The sequence below is a fragment of the Petaurus breviceps genome, unplaced genomic scaffold (genome assembly GCF_028583685.1).
Source record: "Petaurus breviceps papuanus isolate PSGF00001 unplaced genomic scaffold, PetGlider_PUasm1.0 90903, whole genome shotgun sequence".
Lineage (NCBI taxonomy): Eukaryota > Metazoa > Chordata > Mammalia > Diprotodontia > Petauridae > Petaurus > Petaurus breviceps.
Window position 1 is genome coordinate 7102972 of NW_027187376.1, and position 20670 is coordinate 7123641.

Here is a 20670-nt window from a genome sequence, read left to right on the forward strand (position 1 = left end):
GAAGGTAAGCAATTTATAATACATTAAACATGTGCAGTCATGCAAAACATATATGTTAGTCACACTGAAAAAGAAAATAGACTAAAAAGAATAAGAAATTTTAAAAACATGTTTGAATCAATCTGCATTCAGATTCCAATAATTCTTTCTCTAGAGATATATAGCATTTTTTTTTTGCCATAAGTCCTGTGGAATTGTCTTAGATTGTTGTATTCCTGAGAATATCTAAGTCATTCATGATTGCTTATTGTATAATATTGCTGTGGGTTCTCCTCGTTTTACTCATTTCAGTTTATATCAGTTCATGTAAGTCTTTCTAGGTTTTTCTGAGAGATTCCTGCTTGTCATTTCTTTTTTTCTTTAAATGCTTTATTAACTTCTGATTTACATCGTTTGTTTCCGCCAGATTTTGAGTTACAAATTTTCTCCCCGTTATTCCCCCACCCATCCCCCCAAAACAGCAGTCCCACAGGATATCCCCACCTCTGATCTGCTCTCTCCCATATTTTCTCCCATACCCGTTTCAACTTTTCCAGTAGGGCATGGTGGATCTCTATATTTCCCAATTACATGTAAAACAATATTGATAATAGTATATATATATTTAAACATTTGATTTTAAAACTTTGAATTCCAGATTCATTCCCTTCCTCCCTTATCACCCACCCTTACTGGGAAGATAAGCAGTTCAGTATAGGTTGTACATGTGTGGCTAATGCAAAACAATAACATAGCAGATATATTGTAAAAGACTGACTATATTTCCCTCCCTCCTATCCCACATCCCACTTGTTCTATTCTCTACTTTGATCCTGTCCCTTTTCAAAAGTGGGTGCTTCCAACTTCCCTCCCCCTCAGCCTGCCCTCCCTTCCATCATCCCCCCTCCCCTCCTCCCCCCCCCTATTCTCCTGGAGGGTGAGATCCCCTATTTAGTGTGTATTTCCCTCCCTCCTCAAGCCAGATTCAATAGGAATAAGGTTGACCCATTCCCTTTTGCCTTCCTATTCTTCCCCTCCATTGTAACCATTTTCCCTTGCCTCTTCTGTATGAGATAGTTGCCCCACTCTGTCTCTCCCCATTTCCTCTCATTATATCCCTCTCACCTCTTAATTTCACCTTTTAAGTATCATCCCTTCCTGTTAAATTGGTCCCGTGCCCTCTATCTATGTATACCTGTAAACGTATATACACACATTCACATATGTATTCATATGCCTGCATACCCTCATATAAAGACATATATATATATATATTTCTAATCCCTTCAACTACTGAGAAAAGTTTCATAAGTTACAATTATTGTTTTTCCATGTAGGAATGTTAATAGTTCAACTTGGCCAAGTGGCTCAGCAAGCAAGAGCACCGGCCTCAGTGCCGGGACGACCCAGATCAAATCCGGGCCCAGACACCCAGCACCACACCCAGAAACAACAACTGGCCGTGCAACCCCGAGCAAGCCACTCAACCCCAATTGCTAAAAAAAAAAAATAGTTCAACTTTGATAAGTTCCTTATGATTTCTTTTCCCTGTTTACCTTCTCATGCTTCTCTTGCTTCTTGTATCTGAATGTCAAATTTTCTATTGAGCTCTGGTTTTTTCAGCAAGAATGCTTGAAAGTCCTGTATTCCACTGAATGACCATATTTTCCCCTGAAACAGGATACTCAGTTTTGCTGGGTAGGTGACTCTTGGTTTTAATCCCAGCTCCCTTGACCTCCGGAATATCACATTCCAGGCCCTTTGATCCCTCAGTGTAGAAGCTGCCAGATCCTGGGTTATCCTGATTGTGTTTCCACAATATTCAAATTGTTTCTTCCTGGCTGCTTGTAATATTCTCTCCTTAATCTGGGAATTCTGGAACCTGGCTATAATATTCCTAGGAGTATTCTTTTTGGGATCTTTTTCAGGAGGTGATCGGTGGATTCTTTCAACCTCTATTTTGCCCTCTCGTTCTAAAACATCAGGGCAGTTTTCTTTGAGAACTTCCTGGAGGATGCTTTCCAGGATCTTACTTTGGTCATGGCTCTCAGGCAGTCCAATAATTTTTAAATTATCTCTCCTGGATCTATTTTCCAGGTCAGTGGTTTTTCCCATGAGATATTTCACATTGCCTTCTATTCTTTCATTTGTTTGGATCTGTTTAACAGCATCTTGATTTCTCATAAAGTCATTAGCTTCCATTTGCTCCAATCTAACTCTGAAGCAATGATTCTCCTCAGTGAGCTTTTGAGATTCTTTTTCCATCTGGCAAATTCGACTTTTTAAGACATTCTTCTCCTCATTGCCTTTCTGAGCCTCCTTTTCCATTTGAGTCAGTCTGTTTTTTAAGGTATTATTTTCTTCAGTCAGGCTGTTGACTCTCATTTCATAATTTTCTTGCATTGTTCTCATTTCTCTTCCCAATTTTTCCTCCACTTCTCTTATCTGCTTCTTAAGGTCCTCTATGGCCTGTAACCAGCTTGTATTTTCCTTTGAAGCTTTTGGTGCAGGAGTTCTGACTTCACTGATTTCCTCCTGTTCCATGCCTTGCTCCTTCTTATCCCCAAAATAGGAGTGTAATGTTGGAATCTTCTGTCTGCTTTGTTTCCTTTGCCTGCTCATTTTGCCACTCAATGATTTGACTTTTGGGCTTTTTGCCACAGTAGGACTCTGCCACCAGACAGGGGAGTTTTCGTCCCAAACGCTGGGGTTTTCTCAGCTGCTGGAGGTATTAGGTGGGTGCCCTCTCTGAGGTCTCCACACACTCTGGCAAGCTGGACACACACCCCAGGACCTCCACCCTAGACTGCAATCCAGATCCAAGCAGGTTAAAGCAAGAGTGATGACCCCTCAGACTGGTGCTTGGTCCCCCTACACTCTGCAGGCCAGGAGCTGAAGCTGCCAGGTGGCACTGGCAGGCGGTTTCTCGCACCGGGGGTAAAAGCCAAGCACTCCCACTTACTGGGTCCCAAAGTCCAGAATGCACTGGCCTCTCACCTTGTCCTTCGCATCTATGTGTTGATAAATCTGGAAACGGCCACAGCTGCTGCTGATCTGGAGTCCCTCTGGCTGGCGGCTGGTCAGGCCCGCCCTGGGGCTAAAGCCTTGGTGTGGGGCTGGGCTCGGCTCCCAGAACGCTGCGCTGGCCCATTCCTGCAGGCCTGCCAGGCTGTTCTCAGCAGGAGGTTAGCTTCTCTGTGTCATTTTGTGGGTTCTGCAGCTCCAAAGTTTGTTTAGAGTCCCCTTTTTACATGGATTGGAGAGGGTGGAAGCCCGAGCTGCGGGAGGGTTGTGCTTCTACTCTTGTCATTTCTTAAAGCACAATAATATTCCATCACAATCATATACCACAACTTAGTCATTCCCCAATTGATGGGCATCCTCTCAATTTCCAATTCTTTGCCACCACAAAAAAGCTGCTATAAACATTTATGTACATATGCTTTTTGCTTTTTTTCTCTTTGGAATACAGACCTAGTAGTTGTGTTGCTGGGTCAAGGATATGCATGGTTTTATGGCCCTTTGGCTATAGTTCCAAATTATTCTCCAGAATGGTTGGATCAATTCACAACTCTACCAACAATGTGTTAGTTGTCTCAATATTCTCACATCCTCTCCAACATTTATACTTTTCCTTTTCTGTCATATTAAAAATCTGACATAGTACCTCAGAGTTGTTTTGATTTGTATTTCTCTCATCACAGGTGCTTTAGAGCATTTTGTAATATGGGTATTAATAGGTTGGATTTTTTCCTATGAAAGCTGTCTATTCATATCCTTTGACTATTTATCACTTGGGAAATGTCTCTTAATTTTATAAATTTCACTCAGTTCATTATATATTTGAGGAATGAGGTCTTTAACAAAGAAATTTGCTGTAAATATTTTTTTCACATTTATGATTACTAACTGTGCATTTCTCTCCATCCTATTTTTTCCCCATTCATCAAGGTCTCACTCTCCTTTCATCTTATCCATCATCAAAAGTGTTTTGCTTCTGAGTACCACTTCCCCCCAGTCTTCCTTCCCTTCTATTAATCTGGCACTCTTCTCTTATCCCCTTTCCCTCCTACTTCCCTATAGGGTAATATAGATTTCTATATGCAACTGAATGTGTATGTTATTCCCTCTTTGAGCTAATTCTGATGAAAGTAAGGTTCAAGCATCCCCCTACCCTCTTCTCCTCTATTGTAAAAGCTCTTTTTTTTGGCCTCTTTTATGTGAGATAATTTACCCCATTCTACCTCTCCCTTTACCCTTCCCCCAGTGCATTCCTCTTTTTTTACCCCTTAATTTTATTTTTTACATATACCATCATAGTTAACTCATACCTGTTTCCTTTCTCTATGTATGCTCCTTCTAACTGCCCAAATAATGAGAAAGTTTTTAGGAGTTACAAGTATCATCTTCCCATGTAGGAATGTAAACAGTAAGCCTTACTGAATCCCTTGTGATTTCTTTCATGTTTACCTTTTTATGTTTCTCTTGTGTCTTGTATTTGAAAGTCAGATTTTCTATTCAGCTCTGGTCTTTTCATCAAGAATGCTTAAAAGTCACCTATTTCATTGAATATTCATTTTCTCCCTGAAGGACTATACTCAGTTTGACTGGGTAGTTGATTCTGGGTTGTAATCCTAGCTCCTCTGCCCTCTAGAATATCATATTCCAAGCCCTCTAAAAATGTAGAAGCTATAAATCTTGTTAGCCAGACTGTGGTTCCACAATATTTAAATTGTTTCTTTCTGGCTGCTTGCAATATTTTCTCCTTGACCAGGGAACTATGGAATTTGGCTATAATATTCCTGGAAGTTTTCATTTTGGGATATCTTTTAGGAGGTGATCAGTGGATTCTTTCCATTTCTATTTTAGCCTCTGATTCTAGAATATCAGGACATTTTTCCTTGATAATTTCTTGAAAGATGATGTGGAGGCTCCTTTTTTGATCATGACTTTCAGGTAGTCCAATAATTCTTAAATTATCTTTCCTGGATCTATTTTACAGGTCAGTTGTTTTTTCCAATAAAATATTTCATATTGTCTTCTATTATTTTATTCTCTTGGTTTTGTTTGATTGTTTCTTGGTGTCTCATAAAGTCATTAGCTTTCACTTGCCTAGTTCTTATTTTTAAGGAATTATTTTCTTCATTGAGCTTTTGTACCTCCTTTCCTATTTAACCAACTATACTTTTTAAGGAATATAAAAAGTATACTTTTCTTCAGTGAACTTTTGTATGTCCTTTTCCATGTGGTCAATTCTGCTTTTTAAAAAGGAGTTCTCTTAACTAAATTCTTGTATATCTTTTTCTATTTGCCTAGTTCTGTTTTTAACGAGTTTTCTTCAGTGGATTTTTGTGCTTCTTTTCGCAATTTGGCCTCTTCTATTTTTAAGATGTTTTCTCTTTAATATTTTTTCTGTGCCTCCTTTACCAAGCTTTTGACTTTTTTCATGATTTTCCTGCATTGCTCTCATTACTTCCCATGTTTTTTTCCTTCCCCTCTCTTATTTGATTTTAAAGTCTTTCTGAGCTCTCCCAGGAATGCTTTTTAGGTCTGTGATAAATTCACATTTTTCTTTGTGATTTTGGATATAGCAATTTTGACTTTGTTGTCTTTTCACTTTGTGTTTTGATCTTACCATCACTATAGTAACTTTCTACAGTCAACTTCATTTTGTTGCTGTTGTTTGCCCATTTTGCCAGCCTTTTTCTTGACTTTTAACTCTATGTTAAAGTGGTGTTATGATTTGAAATGGAGAGGCCACTGTCCCAAGCTTCAGACCTTTTTTGCTGTTGCTCTCAGAGATAGTTCTATAAGTTTTCAGTTCTTCCAAGGTGGTATCATCTAAAGAGATAGGTGGTCGCTGCTGTCCTTGCCTGTGCTGGTTTGTGAGGGACCACAAGTACTTTTTTACACTATGGAAGAATGACCAGGTTCCCTTTTCCTCTGTGGCTGCAAGCTCTGGTATGCTTGTGTTCCTCCTCACCCCTGGACTCCTGAGGCAGGACTGACACTGGATCCATGCATGAGCAATCCATCAGAGTCCTGCTCCCAGTGCCAGCAAAGGGACCCCCTGTAATCTCCTTGTGACCAGTTGTCTGACCCCCTTGCCATCTGTGGGCTGAGTGTTCCAGAAGCCACTGATGATTCAGTTGCCCGCAAAGCATGCTGCTAGCTTACTGGGGAGTTGCCTGAGCTGGCACAGCCTGCACTGAATTAAACTCTACTTTCACTCTGGTGGGACGAACCTTTCCTGCCAACATTTCTTAATTGTCTTGGGCTAGAAAACTTTTCCTTCCCCTCCTTTTGTGGGTTCTGCTGCTCCAGAATTCATTTTAAGGTTTCATTTAGAATTGTTTGGAGGAGAATTTGGAAGAGCTTGGGCAAGTCCCTGCCTTTTCTCTGCCATCTTGGAATCCCTGCCTCTCACTCTTAAAAAAACAACCCATCTTTCCTAAATAGTTAACTCAGAACCCTGTAGCAGCTATGACCCTGGGAGGCTATGGGCTTAACAGATTTAGTACTATGTCTCAATCATTTCATAGCTATTTGGATTCTTTTTTCCATTATTGGGATAAATCTGTCTATGCTACAGATGGTCTAGATGTTCCATCTGACTTCATAAGCAGGTTCATTAGAAGGATCCAGGAGACATCCTTAAAATTATCTGTCATACCAGGATTACCAGCAATGAGATCCAAGAGTCTAGCCAACTTGCCTGAACTGAAGGCGGTGCTTACTTTTCTAGGCTGAGTATAAGCAGACCACAAAGACAATGGGATATTCAAATAGCCATCTCGTGATATGAATTAATTAAACAAGTGTTATCAAGTATGCTCAATATATAAAGGACTATATTAGGAACTATTGTGAGGTGGCTGGTTGGAGTGAGTGAACATAAAAGGAAATCTCTCTCTCCTTGTTTTTGCTGTTCAGTCATTTCAGTCATATTTGATACTTTGTAGCCACATTTAAGGTTTTCTTGGCAAAGATACTAAAGTGGTTTGCCATTTCCTTTTCCAGCTCATTTTACAGATGAGAAAAGCGAGGCAAGTAGGGTTAAGTGACATGCCCAGGGTCACATAGCTGTTTAGTGTCTGAGGCTGGATGTGAACCCAAGTCTTCCTGACTTCAGACCCAGCACTCCCCTTTAGGGAGCTTGTAATCTCATTGAGCAACCTCAGGTAGGGTGAGTGGAAGTACTTTAGGGACACTGAAACATGTCTCTAAGCAAAGTAGCATGGATGTGAAATACCAGGACACAAGTCAGTTTCTTCATCTGTATGGTGAATAGGTGGGACCTAATGGCCTCTGAAGTCCCTTTTGGCTCTAACTCCATGGCGACCACTGTGGTACACTGCAAAGAGTACTAAACTTGGAGTCTGAAATCATGGGTTTGCATCCCATTTGTGACCCTGCTTTTACCTCCCTAGACCTCAGTTTCCTCATCAGAAGGACAGATAAAGCCCATCAGCTCTGCATGTATAATTATCTGTGGTCCTTTGAACTGACAAAGCAGAATTATGGTGGTTCATTTTGAACAAAGTCATGTAGAGAAAGAGGCATCCATGAGATAACTTTACAAATGAAACCAAGGGCTGCAAAATACTACAGTCACAAACCAAAGGACCCTGGATTACTTAACAGACCTGCACATAGGACAGCCCTGGACAAAAATATGAAGAAAAGGATGTCTTTGAGGTAGGCTTTGTGTACCTACATCTCCTGGGCACCCAGTGTTATCTTCTGAACATTGAGTGGGGAATAGGGGTGGGTGGGAAAGGCTGAAAATAATTTTCTGTTCAAGGGAAAAGTATTTGATAAAGGAGTGATAATGAAGGATCAGATGTAAAGAATACCACCTCATGAGGAGTGATGGGTATTTGGGTTTGAGTGTTGACTCTATCCCTTACTAGTTGAGTAACCTTGAAGAAGTCACAATCTTTGAGTCTAGTTTTATCTGCAAAATGGGTACAGTATTTGTTCCACACATGGTGGTTGTATTGATCAAAAGAGATAGATATTTCAAAGCATATTGTAATCATAAAGGCACATATGAATGTAAGTCGTCAAAAATCATAATGTTAGGGACTTAAGGTGTTACTTTGCATAAGAGTATTTGCATTTTGAAAGAGAATCTAGAGTAACCAGTGCAAGTGTGAAGGTAGAATTCAGGCTTTTTAAATGTTGATATTCTTGATGGTATAATGGGATGGCACAAAAACCATTAATTAGTTTTTGAAGAATTATAGTTAAGCTTTATTGACAGGGCAACCTAGAGGTATAGAGGTGGGCATGTATATCAGCAATGCAATATTCACAATGCCTACGGCAATTAAAAATATACTGATGTGGTTATTAATCACAAAATATATCAGGATTGCTATATGGGGGATAAAGCTAGAACCTTTATTAAAACACCAAATGACTGAGTCCCAAAACCAGAAAGTCAAAGCCATCAGAGTAGTTATGAAATTGGCACAGGTAGATAAAGTAGAAAGCACCCACATTCTCAAGCCTTTAAAACAGAACAGGCTACCTCAGGCAAAGGTCTTCCTCTCCCCACTCACAGCAACCACCCAGCATCCAAGAAGCGTGCTCCCAGCAGCTCCGGCCCCTGGCAGTCCTCAGCAGGAGTCCTTAGCAAACATTCTGGCTGGCTCAAAAAGGGGTTTGCGCCTCCACCTCCACCTTGGCACTACTGCTGGCACTGCCGCTGTCGCTGCCACTGCTTATCACGGCGGGAACTCTAGCTTGGCTTCCGCTTCCTCTTGCCCCACCCCTTCCTGCTACATCAGCAAGTCCAATGGGGCATGGAAGATCTTTAAATCCGATAACCCTTACATTATAACTAGGCTACAACCTATTATCCACAGTGTCTTCCTCAAGAGAAGTCACATAAGGAATGCCATCAGAGAAGGAGGACTGGAAAAGGACATGGGCAGTGTACATGCCTTGTCAGTATTCACATTATCAGATATAGAGAGAAGACTCCCAGAATTTGGGGCAAAGACAGGAACAAAAATCACACAGCATTAGAAAGCCTGTATGGTTTTATTCTGTACTCATGTAGAGTACCCATAAGAATGAAACTACAGATCCATTGAAATAAAAAAAGAAGAAGGCTTAAAGATGCCCTCAATTCCCTACCTAGTAGGAGACTGCCCACTCTACCCAGTGAAACACCGGGGAAACTTTAATTTCATTTATTGCCAATAGACTCACCTCTCATCTGACGAGGATAAAAATAGGCTTTAGGACTTAGGGTTGAAAGAGACCTCATCTAATACAAAAGTTCTTAACCTCAGGTCTGTGAATCTGTTTTTAAAAATCGTTCTAGACTGTATTTCACTATAATTGGTTTCACTTGGAATTCATTGTATTTTATTTATGCATTTTAAAAACAATATTCTGAGAAGGGCCTCATCAGACATGCCACAATACATTAAGTACCCCGGATTTAAGCCAGCCCCCCCATTTCTCAGATGAGGGAGGTTAAGTGATTTGCTCATGGTCACACAGCAGAGCCAAAATTCAACCCAGGTCTTGTGAGTCTGAAATCAGTGCCCTTTGCAACTAAATTGAACAAATTTATATGCCATTTCACAAGTGAAAGGTCTCTAACACAACAACAACAACAAAAAGTTTAAAGCAGGAAATGCTCAGACCTGGCCTACAGAGGATTTGGGGAGAGTTTGGAATAATAAAGGCAACACACTGAATATGTCATCTTCTCGTGGTTATTGAATAGGTTTGTAATTCTGTTTGCTTTAGAATTTTCCTGGTTCCTTTTGTCCCTTTGTCTGTGATGAGCATAGGCTGTGTACTAACAAGCACCACCTAAGACAAGAGACTATTCTTTGAGGTGTGAAATCTTTCTGGCAGCCAGTACTGTGACCACATAGCAAAGAGTATTAAATGATAATGTCTGTTAGGAGCAGCTGGAGAGGAGGCAGGTGGTGCGCTCCTGCCACCTTGTGGATTTCTGTGGACTTGCACATGGGACTTCTCAGGGTTCACCTTAAACCACCAGCACCTGCCAGATTTCTAAATTTGAACAGCCTCTCTTTCTTTAGAGTGAGGTTAAGAGATTTACCTTCCAGGAATGGCAGTTTCATTTTCAAATAAATTCTTAAGCTCAGCTTTCACAGTAAATTGCACCAGTGTAATGAATGGATTAGAGAGGCAGTGGGAAGGACACAGGGTCTGAAGTCAGTAGATCTGGATTCAAATCCCCTCCTTCTGCCCCCTCCCCTTCCCAGTCCCCTCCTCAGTCCCAGTCCTCTAAAATCTAGGCAAATTATGAAACATATTTCCCCTGATTTACCAGTTTAACAACCCCGTGCAAAAACCAAAACCAACAAAAACAACTTAATCTCACTGTGATGTTAAGCAAGCAAATCCATTTAGCCTCTATGGGCCTCCATTTCCTCATATGTAAAAGGAAGGTCAAGGAGCTGTTAACCTCTAAGGCCCCTTCCAGTTCTGGGTCTCTGGTTTTGTAATATCTATTGATGTCATTGGAGAAAATACTTTTTCCCCTCATCAATCTCATTAATTTCTTGTAGTTTCTTGAATTTAACAGTTTTTAAATGATGACAGTGGTAACATGTTCTCTCTCACTTGTTCCAAGGCAATGATGTTTGTAAGGAGAGAAGCCTTGGGCTGTAGTTTTTATGATTATATGATAGAAATGATTTGTAGTACAATAGTTTGGTCAGTGTTCTGTTTCATAAAGAACATCCCAGCCCAGTCCAACTGTTCCTATCCCTTAACATAACATAGCTTTACATTATATAACCTTTTATGGAATTATAATTTATATTTATTATTACATTGTATCATATCATATGAACTGAAGCTGCAATACATTCTTTACTCATTAAGTTATTAAAGAGTAAAAAAATAAAGGTGTTTTTTTTCACATGACCGACCTAAGTCTCTTATACCCTGAAAAAAAAAGTTAAATGACTTTTCAGAACCCACAACAATTCTGTAAGACAGCCAGTTTCAGAGACGGTATTGATCTGAGTTTTTAGAAGTTGCTCACTAGGAGTTCTCTACTAATAAAATGGGATATCCAAGCCAGAGGTGGGGGGGGGATAAAAATTTACCTCCCTACCAATCTTTATCTATCAATTATCTATTTAGACAAATATCTATAAGTAATGAATGTATACAAAGATAACATACATATGTATATTCAAACTCCATTATGAAGAACATCCTATCTCCTGTAATCTGATCATTCAACAAGCCACCAGCATATCACAATTGGATTATCATGTGGATTATATGTGACGAATTGTTAATTTCAGTTTTATTTCTTCCCATTTTCTAGCATGCTCCTGGACATTTCCTTCTATTTCCAAGGCAGCATATCTTCCAGAAATAAACATGATTTTCAACATTAACCTAACATTCTTCCACCTTCTGTTTGGAAATTTCCAGTATGGGAAAGGGTGGTACCCACTACGTCCTGAGACCATCTATTCCATTTTTGGGTTGCTCTCATTATTCAATCAACAAACACTTATCAAAACACCTACTATGTGCCAGATACTGTTTGCTAGAGATACAAAGACATAAATAAATCAGTCCTTGGCATCAAGGAGCTTTCATTCTATTAGGAAAAAAAGAGCATATATATATGTACATATATATGTATGTATACACACAAGTGCACACACAAACACATATGTGTTTGTATATTTAAACATATATATGTATATATATATGTTTATATATACACACACACACATTGTTTATTGTGTGTGAACACACAATACAAGACAGTGGTTGGGAGGGGACTAGGTGTTCTTTTCTTCCAGGTAAACATTTCCAGTTCATTCAACCAATTTTAAAATGACATGAATTCAAAATTATCCTCTGGACACTCCCTATCCTAATATGTTTCATAAACTTGTGGATTATATAATTGAACTAGATATTTCAGGTGCAGTCTTATCAGGGAAAAGTAGAATTCCTATCATTCCCTTATACTCAGAAGTTATTCTTTTCAGTGCAGCACAAGATTATATTAGCTTTTCTTAGATACCATATCATACTATTGACTTGTAAGGAAGAGGGAGGAGGAGAGAAAGAAATAAGCATTCACATAAGGCCTACCCTGTGCCAGTCATTGTGCTAAGAAATTTACAAATATCTCATTTAATCCTGGTGGCAACTGTGAGGTTGCTGTTATATCCCCTTTTTATGGTTGAAGAAACAAGTAGGTAGAGGTTAAATCACTACCCCAGAGTCCCACTGCTACTTAGGGTCTGAGGCCATATCTGGCCCAGTATTTTATTCCCTGTGCCACCTAGCTGTCTAATTTGCTTATAGAGCTTAGCAGTCTACTAAACCCTCAGATGTTTTTCAGATAAGCTATTGTATAACCATTCTGTCCCTATATTGTATTTGTGGATTTGATTTTTTGAACCTATATAAACTTTAAATTATACCTGTTACATTTTGTCTTACTAGATTCAGCCAAATGTCAAAGTTTTGGGATCCTGACTATCATCTAATGTGATAGCTATGCCTCCTAGGTTTATGTCATGGGTAAATTGATAAGCATAACATCTCTTTCTTAATCCAACTCATTTATAAAAATGTTAAACAGTATGTACTATAAGCATATCCCTGGGGAACTCTACTGGAGACCCTTTGCCCATCTGATTGAGCCATTGAGAGCTATGTTTTGAGTCTGGCCATTCAATCGGTTTTCAATCTATTGATCTAATTGTACCATCATTCTAGCCCAAATAACTTAGTGTTTTTGACAAAAATAGCATGAGGTTATTTATCAAAGCAATCCTTTGGGGCAGTTGGGTTGCACAATGAATAGAACAGCAGCCCTGGAGTCAGGAAGACCTGAGTTCAAATCCAGCCTCAGACACTTGACACATTTACTAGTCGTGTGACTTTGGGCAAGTCACTTAACTGCAATTGCCCTCCCAAAAGCAAAAACAAACAAACAAACAAACAAACAAACAAACGAACGAACGAATGAATGAATGAATAAATAAATAAATAAATAAATAAAATCTAGGCAAATTATGAAACATGTTTTAACAACCCCATCCAAAAACAAAAAAAAAAAACTAAAGACTTAATCTTACCTGATCTGGTCTTGATGATGTCCTGACAGCTCACTGAAATCCCTCCTTCCTTTTCTAGACATTCATTAACCATTAATTTGGATTTCAACTCCATATCATCCATTTTTTATTCTACATCATTCTCCTTTGTAGAGAAAAATAGAAGTAAGGTAAGAATTGAGTAGTTCTACCTTCACTATGTTTTTGACTGTCATTAGCTCCCTTACCTGAGCAATGTTCTCTCTCTTCTTTGATCCTTCTTATTTCCCCAAAAGAGCTTAAAAAAATCTCTTTTGTTCTCCCTAGCTTTGCTCATCAGCCTCAGCTTATTCTGAATTTTTGTAATACTGAAAATGTTTTTTAGGACTATGCCATACTTTTGCATCCACCCTGTTACCTGACTTCATCTTCCATGTATTTTTGCAAAATCTAAAATAATTAGTAAGTTCCTCGTGCATTCACATAGATATCTTCAGACAACTCCCCCTTTCCCCCTTTGAAATTATTTCCTATCTCTTCTGGACTACTTCCCAGGTAGAATTTTAGTTCATGACCTCCTGCCTATTCTTCTGCTGAACCATTTATAATGTACTCTGCCAAAATGTAGAGGGTGTACAAGAATATGTTTGGCTTTTCTCTTCTCTCTAACAAACTTTGTGAAGAATGCATCACTGAGGATTTCCTCATTTCTGCCCCTTAAGTCATTTTCTTGAATTTGTTAGAATGAAATCCAGAATAGAATTTCTCTTTGTTGGTCCTTCAATTGTTTGAAGGACTTTTCACTGTCTTAGAAATTATTAGTTGCTTTGCTTGTGGTAGAGAGAGCTCAAGCACATTTCTAAATAAATGAGGTCCCCAGGAGCGGCTAGGTGGCACAGTGAGCAAAGCACCAGCCATGGAGTCAGGAGGACCCAAGTTTGGTTCTGGCCTCAGACACTTAACACTCACCCACACCCACCCCCCCACCCCCCCCCCCCCCCACCCCCCACACAAAACTAGCCACGTAACCTTGGGCAAGTTACTTAATCCCAATTGCCCTCCAAAAGTCAAAAAACAAACAAACAAACAAACAAATAAATGAGTTCCCCACCACTGCCATATTGAACATATGTCTACGTTAGGATTGTAATTTATTTCACGAGCTCCTCTTCTGTTTCCTTTCTGCAGGTGGTCTATGTACAAAAAATTGCTTGTGTTTCTCCCTGGTTTTATCTTTACTCAAACATATTCCCATATGTTTCCCCCCTCTGGCTTTTCCTCTCCTTTCACCTATTCTGTTTCTTTCAAATAAGGTAGACCCAATCAGAGTTATAGTCTAATTATATTTCATCTTACTGATATCTGTGAGGTCACACTCACTTTATATTAGGACTTCTAGTTGTCAGCAAGTAATGTAGCATCTATTAACATAACAGAAAACCAGATTATCTTTCTTTGGCTACTATTGCAATGTTGGCTTATGTGGGATCAAAGGAGAACATTTTTAAAGTGATTTGAAAACCTTAAATTTGATGTACAATTGCTTGGTATTGTTATTATATTATTGTTATATTTTATTGCCTTTTACTGGCAAAGGTACTAGATGGTGGTCTGCTTAGCACAGAATCATAGCTTTTAGAACTAGAAAGGCCCCTAGTGATGACCTAGTTTCATCACATTTTGGTAAAGAGTGACATTAAGCAGAGTTGCATTCAGATGATATAAATCTTTAGCACCCCAATCTTATTTGGGACAATGTTGTTCTTTAGTTGTTTGAGTAGCTTCTGATTCTTTGTGACCCCATTTGGGGTTTTCTTGAAAAAGATACTGTCGTGATTTGCCATTTCCTTCTCTAGCTCATTTTATAGAGGAGGAACTGAAGCAAACAGGGTCAAGTGAGCAGGGACACACAGCTAGTTAGTCTCCGAGACCAGACTTGAACTAAGGAAGATAAGTCTTCCTTATTCCAAGCCCAGCACTCTGTCTACTGTACCACCTACCTTCCCCTTCCCATTTGGAGAAGGCCTTTGTATTACTTGGTTTACCCCACTAATAAAAGTAAGCTAGTATAGGTGGCATTGCATACTGCTAGGAAAGTGCCTGCAACATTGAGCTTTGGTCCTCTGCAGGGGATGAGGAAAGAGAGAATTTAAAGAGCAGGAATCTAATATGAAAGGAAGAAGTTAAAAGACTTGTCCAAGTTCTCACATGCAGTGTCAACTACTATTCCCAGTTGGAAATAGAACCCAGGTCTGATTCCAAATCCAGAACCCTTTCCCCAACACTAGGCATTCAATATTGATGACTGGTTCTATGTTGCCCAGGCAGTAGAATTGGAAGATTTCAACTTAAACACATTAGGAAGAACATTGCTCTAAGTAGATTCTCATGGCCTTTGTGCAGAAACATGTTCCTTTTCTTTACCTGGCAAGATGAGGAATATTCCTTATTACTGACTCCTAACACGGCGTGGCCTTTGGTATCCTTCCAAATCTCAGTTGTGAAGGCCTGTGATTCCTTTCTAGGAATACGTATTAGCCATCCAAGAGATTTCAGGCCACTCCACTATTTCTCAGTTAACCTTAACTATGAGTTACTTGAAGAAAATCTCCAAATAAACAGGAATTGTCTTCATACCTAAAAAGGTATGCTACTCTCAGAAATCTCACAAGGTAGCATGATATGACAGCAGTTTGGCATTCAAAGCCTTTCATACAAAGCCCTCCAACTTTCCAATCTTCTTACACCTTACTCCCCACAAAGCACTCTTCAATCTGGTGACTTGGGACCCCTGGTTGTTCCATGAAAAGACACCCTTTCCTTCAGCTCCGGCCATTTTCTCTGGCTGCACCCCTATGTCTGGAATGCCCTCCCTCCTTGTCTCCACCTACTGTACTTGCCTGGCTTTCTTCTAGTCCCAATCCAAATTCCACCGTCTACAGGAAACTTTCCCCAATCCCTCCCGATTTTAGTTCCTTCACTCTGCTGATTAGCTCCAGTTTATCCTTATCTCTATCTTGCTGGTACTACTTGTTTGGCTTATTGTCTCCCCTATTTGATCGTAAGCTTCTTGAGATCAAGAACTATCTTCTGCCTCTTTTCGTGTGCCCAGGGCTTGTCACAGTGCCCGGCATATGGTTGGCACTTAATAAATGTTTATTGACTAGTGACCCTTATAAAAATAGATAGGAAGGAATAGGTTCATGTCTTATTCCAGCAAACGGAGATTTTGTACTGGAAAGAGCAAATTGGCAGTTTTGTTGTCTCAGACAATGAGTGGTTTAGTAGAAGGAGTGTTTGATTTGAAATCAAGAGGACTTGGTTTCAAAGGCTGCCTCTGCTACTGATTAGATACTTAACCTTGATGGAACTCAATTTCTTCAAATGAGAGAGCTGGATTAGATGACCATCCATCTCTAAATCCATGAACTTATTCTCCTCTGTCCAATTACCTCAGTGCACTGTTTTGAAGGATTTTGATGCTCCTTCAGGACCGACTATTTTGGGATCCTTTAGAAGGATTCAGTACTTAGCACAATATAATGTTAATAGAAATGTCATCTGATTTTCCTCTCTTAAATTTCTATATTTTAAATTCCATTTGGTGGGTGTATACATATGTACCATAAGTTTGTCCCTTAAAGTCTTATTGAAAATACTGGTATATAAAGCAAAAAAATTTTTTTTGACCAAGGGATAATCTCTTTTATTGGTTGTTAAGAAAGCTGTTACTTCTGCCTTCTTTCCCATTTTAATTGTTAGAGCTTAACTCAACTTTGGCTTTTATTTAAAAAATCATTCAAATGCATATATATATATATATATATATATATATATATATATATATATATATATTTGTATATCCAAAGAACCTCTAAACCATTCTTTCTTTCCTATTTACTTCATTACTAGTGGCACCTAGATTCCTAAGTTGACTTTTCTTTCCCTAGTTCCTGTTGACTTGAGGCTATTTGGATATGCTAAAAATATGCAGGAAAAAAGAAAATGTACTATAATTTTAGAAATATGCTGCAGTTGCCATGATATGCTGCTAAAGGACTCACTTTTTGCATAAATCTTCTGGCTACCTGCTCTGGAAGCTTATTGATCATTCTGTGTTAGGAGTATGCACCATAAAATCAAAATGCTTCCACATCACAAAACCTTCATGAAAATGCAGATGCAAATTACTTTGGGGATCAGAGATGGATCAAAATACATAGAGGTTCAAAGAAAAAGCAGCCAAGAAAACCAATGACTTCAATTAAGAATGAGCAGTAGCACTTTAAATGGAATTAGGATGACAAGGTTTGGAATATTCTAGCAAACTTTTTGAGTTTCCATGACCTACTGGGTACATGGGATGCTGGATACATAAGAAAGTATGATAATCATTTATGTTCCTGTTAATGCCAGAGCCTATATTGAAGTCATTTGGAAAAGTGAAATGTTAGCCACCTCCCAAGATTGTTCTTCCATGCTATTGTGGAATTCTTCTCCTGAAAGTTACTTATTTAGCACAGTAGTGTACCTTGACAACTACAATTAAAAGAAAACAAATAGGACCCTGACTGATTTTTTTTTCCCACTTCAATTAAATAGCAAACATTTATATTCTGACCTTGGTTGAGTCTCTCTTTTTATACCCATGTCTTATAAATCATTGAGGTGATGTCAAGTATTTTCTTTTGTATTTATACATGGTTTTTCATTTTCTTAGCTCATAAATAGAGCTCTACATGCATCTTCTCCCCCCTTTAATTAGAGTGCACTCTTAAATGAGTTCTCGTCTGATTAAAATGTAGTGATTTTACTCCTTTGGAGGACCTTAGTATTTTGACCCTTTTGAGCTCTCTTTAATTGCATGGTGTCATGATTCTTCAAGTTGTTCCTGCAGTATGGAGTCGTGTTGAAGGACTTTATTCCTGGCTTGTTTACTGAAAATCAACATCTCTGGAGTCATAAAATTCAAAAGAACTCCAAGTTGGGATTTGGAATGGTTCAAACCATTCAAGATCTCTCTAGACAGGGAGATATCTTCCTTTGTGAGGTCTCACATATCTGAACGTGTTTTAGTCTGTCCAATTCAATGTGATTCACCAAATATCTGATAAGCTCCTCCTAGGTGATATGTGCTAACAATATAGACAGAAACAAAACAGGCTTTGCCCTTGAGGAATCTACATTCTACCAAAGGAAACAGAAGATGTATATAGATAAATAAATGAAAAATTTATAAAAGTAATTGCAAATTGCAAAGCAAATTCAAGAAGGAGAAGGGCTCAGGAAAGTCTTCCCAGATTTTAATCTGTATCAGATTGATAATGCTATCTTTCTCTTGACCAGAAATTTTGGAGAGGACTTGGAGATTCCAGAGTTGTATTCATTTTCTGGTTGTTGGACTGGGGTAACTTCCAGGTCCCCTTTAACTTTTGAATGGCTCTCTCTCTCTCTTTCTGAGTGTGTGACTTAAAACTTTAATTACTCTTTTTTTATATCAATTTTTATTTTATTTTCAGATCCAAATTCTTTTCTCCCCCATCTTCTCCCACCAATTAAGCAGGCAAGAAATACAAAACCCATTACAAATATGAAGTCATGGAAGACAATTGTCTGTATTGGCAATGTTCAAAAAAAAAGAAAGAGAAAAAATATGATCCAGTCTGAATTCTGAATCCATTAGTTCTCTATCTGGAGGTAGAGAGTATTTTTCACCATGGGACCTTTGAAATTAAGGTGGGTCACTGTGTTGATCAGTCACAAAGTCTTTCACAGTTGGCTATCTTTGCAACATTGCTGTTACTGTTTAAATTGTACTCCTGGTTGTGCTCACTTTTACTTTGTTCATATTCTTCACAGGCTTTTCTAAAACCCGTGTTCTGCCACTTTCCTATACCACAACTTGTTTTGCTATTTTCCAACTAATGGACATTCCCTCAGTTTCCAATTTTTTACCACCACACAAACAAATAAAACAACAACCTACTATAAATATTTTTGGACATATAGATCCTTTTCCTCTTCTTCTGATCTCCCAGCAATAGTATTGATGGGAGAAAAAGCATTTGTAAGCATTTGGTCATAGTTTCGATTTGTTTTTCAGAATGGTTAGACTAGTTCACAGTTGCACCAACAGTGATTTGAGTATCTTTTCCCAAATCCCCTAAAGCATTTGTCAAATTGTTTTTCTGTCATGTTAGCTAATTTAATATATAAAAGTTGGTACTTCAGGACTGTTGGGTAGGATTTTTTGGTATTTAATTTAATTTTTTCTCAATTACATGTAATTTTTAAACATTCATTTTTTAAAAATTGAGTTCCAAATTCTCTCCCTTTCCTCCCTACTCTACCCTCTCCTTGATAAGGTATGCAATTTAATGTATATTTTACCTGTGTAGTCATGCAAAAACATTTCCATATTACCTATGTTGCAAAAGAAAATACAGACCAAAAAAAAAAAAACCCAAACAAAAGTAAAAGCCAAAAAAAAACAAACCCAAGAAAAATAGTTAGAAAAGTATGCCTTAATCTATATTCATAGTTAACCAGATTTCTCTCTACAAATAAGAGAGCATTTTTTTGATCACGGGTCCTTTGGAATTGTTTTAGATCACTGCATTGAGCAGAGTAGCTAAGGCATTCACAGTTAATCATTATACAATATTACTATAAAAAAATTTCCCCCAGTTTTCTGCTTCCTTCTAATCTTGGCTACTTTGGCTTTGTTTATGCAAAACCTTTTTAATTTAATTAATTAAAATTAGCCATTTGACATCCCATAATGCTCTGTATCTCTTGTTTGGTTATAATTTCTTCCTTTATCCATAGATCTGACAGGTAAAATTTTCCCATGCTTCCCTAATTTGCTGACAATATAATTCTTTATGTCTAAATCATGATCCTATTTTGACCTTCTCTGCATATATGGTATGAGATGTTGGTCTAAACCTAGTTTCTGCCATACCATTTTAAAGTTTTCCCAGCACTTTTTGTCAAACAGTAAATCCTTGTCCTAAAAGCTTGGATCTTTGAGTTTTTCAAACACTAGATTACTGCAAAGAATAATTATTTTGCTTCCTTGTTGCCTATTCGAATTACTTTCACTTCTTTTTCTTCCCTTTTTACTATAGTTTGGCATTTCTATTCAATATTGAATAATAGTGGTGAGGATGAATATCCTTGTTTCACTCCTGATCGAATTTGGAAGACTTCAAGCTTATTTGCATTACAAGTAATTTTTGCTGATGTTTTTAGAGAGATACTACTTATCATTTTAAGGAAAGCTCCATTTATTCTTATGCTTTCTAGAGTTTTTAATAGTAATAGATGTATTTTGTCAAAAGCTTTTTCTGCATCTGTTGAGATAATCATATGATTTCTGTTGGTTTTGTTATTGACATGGTCAGTTATGCTAATAATTTTCCTAATATGGAGTCAATCCTGCATTCCTGGTATAAATTCTACCTGGTCACAGTGTATGAACTTTTTGATATATTTCTGTAATATCCTTAATAGTATTATTATTTAAATTTTTTTGGCATCAATTAGGGAAATTGGTCTGTAGTGCTCTCTCTCTCTCTCTCTCTCTCTCTCTCTCTCTCTCTCTCTCTCT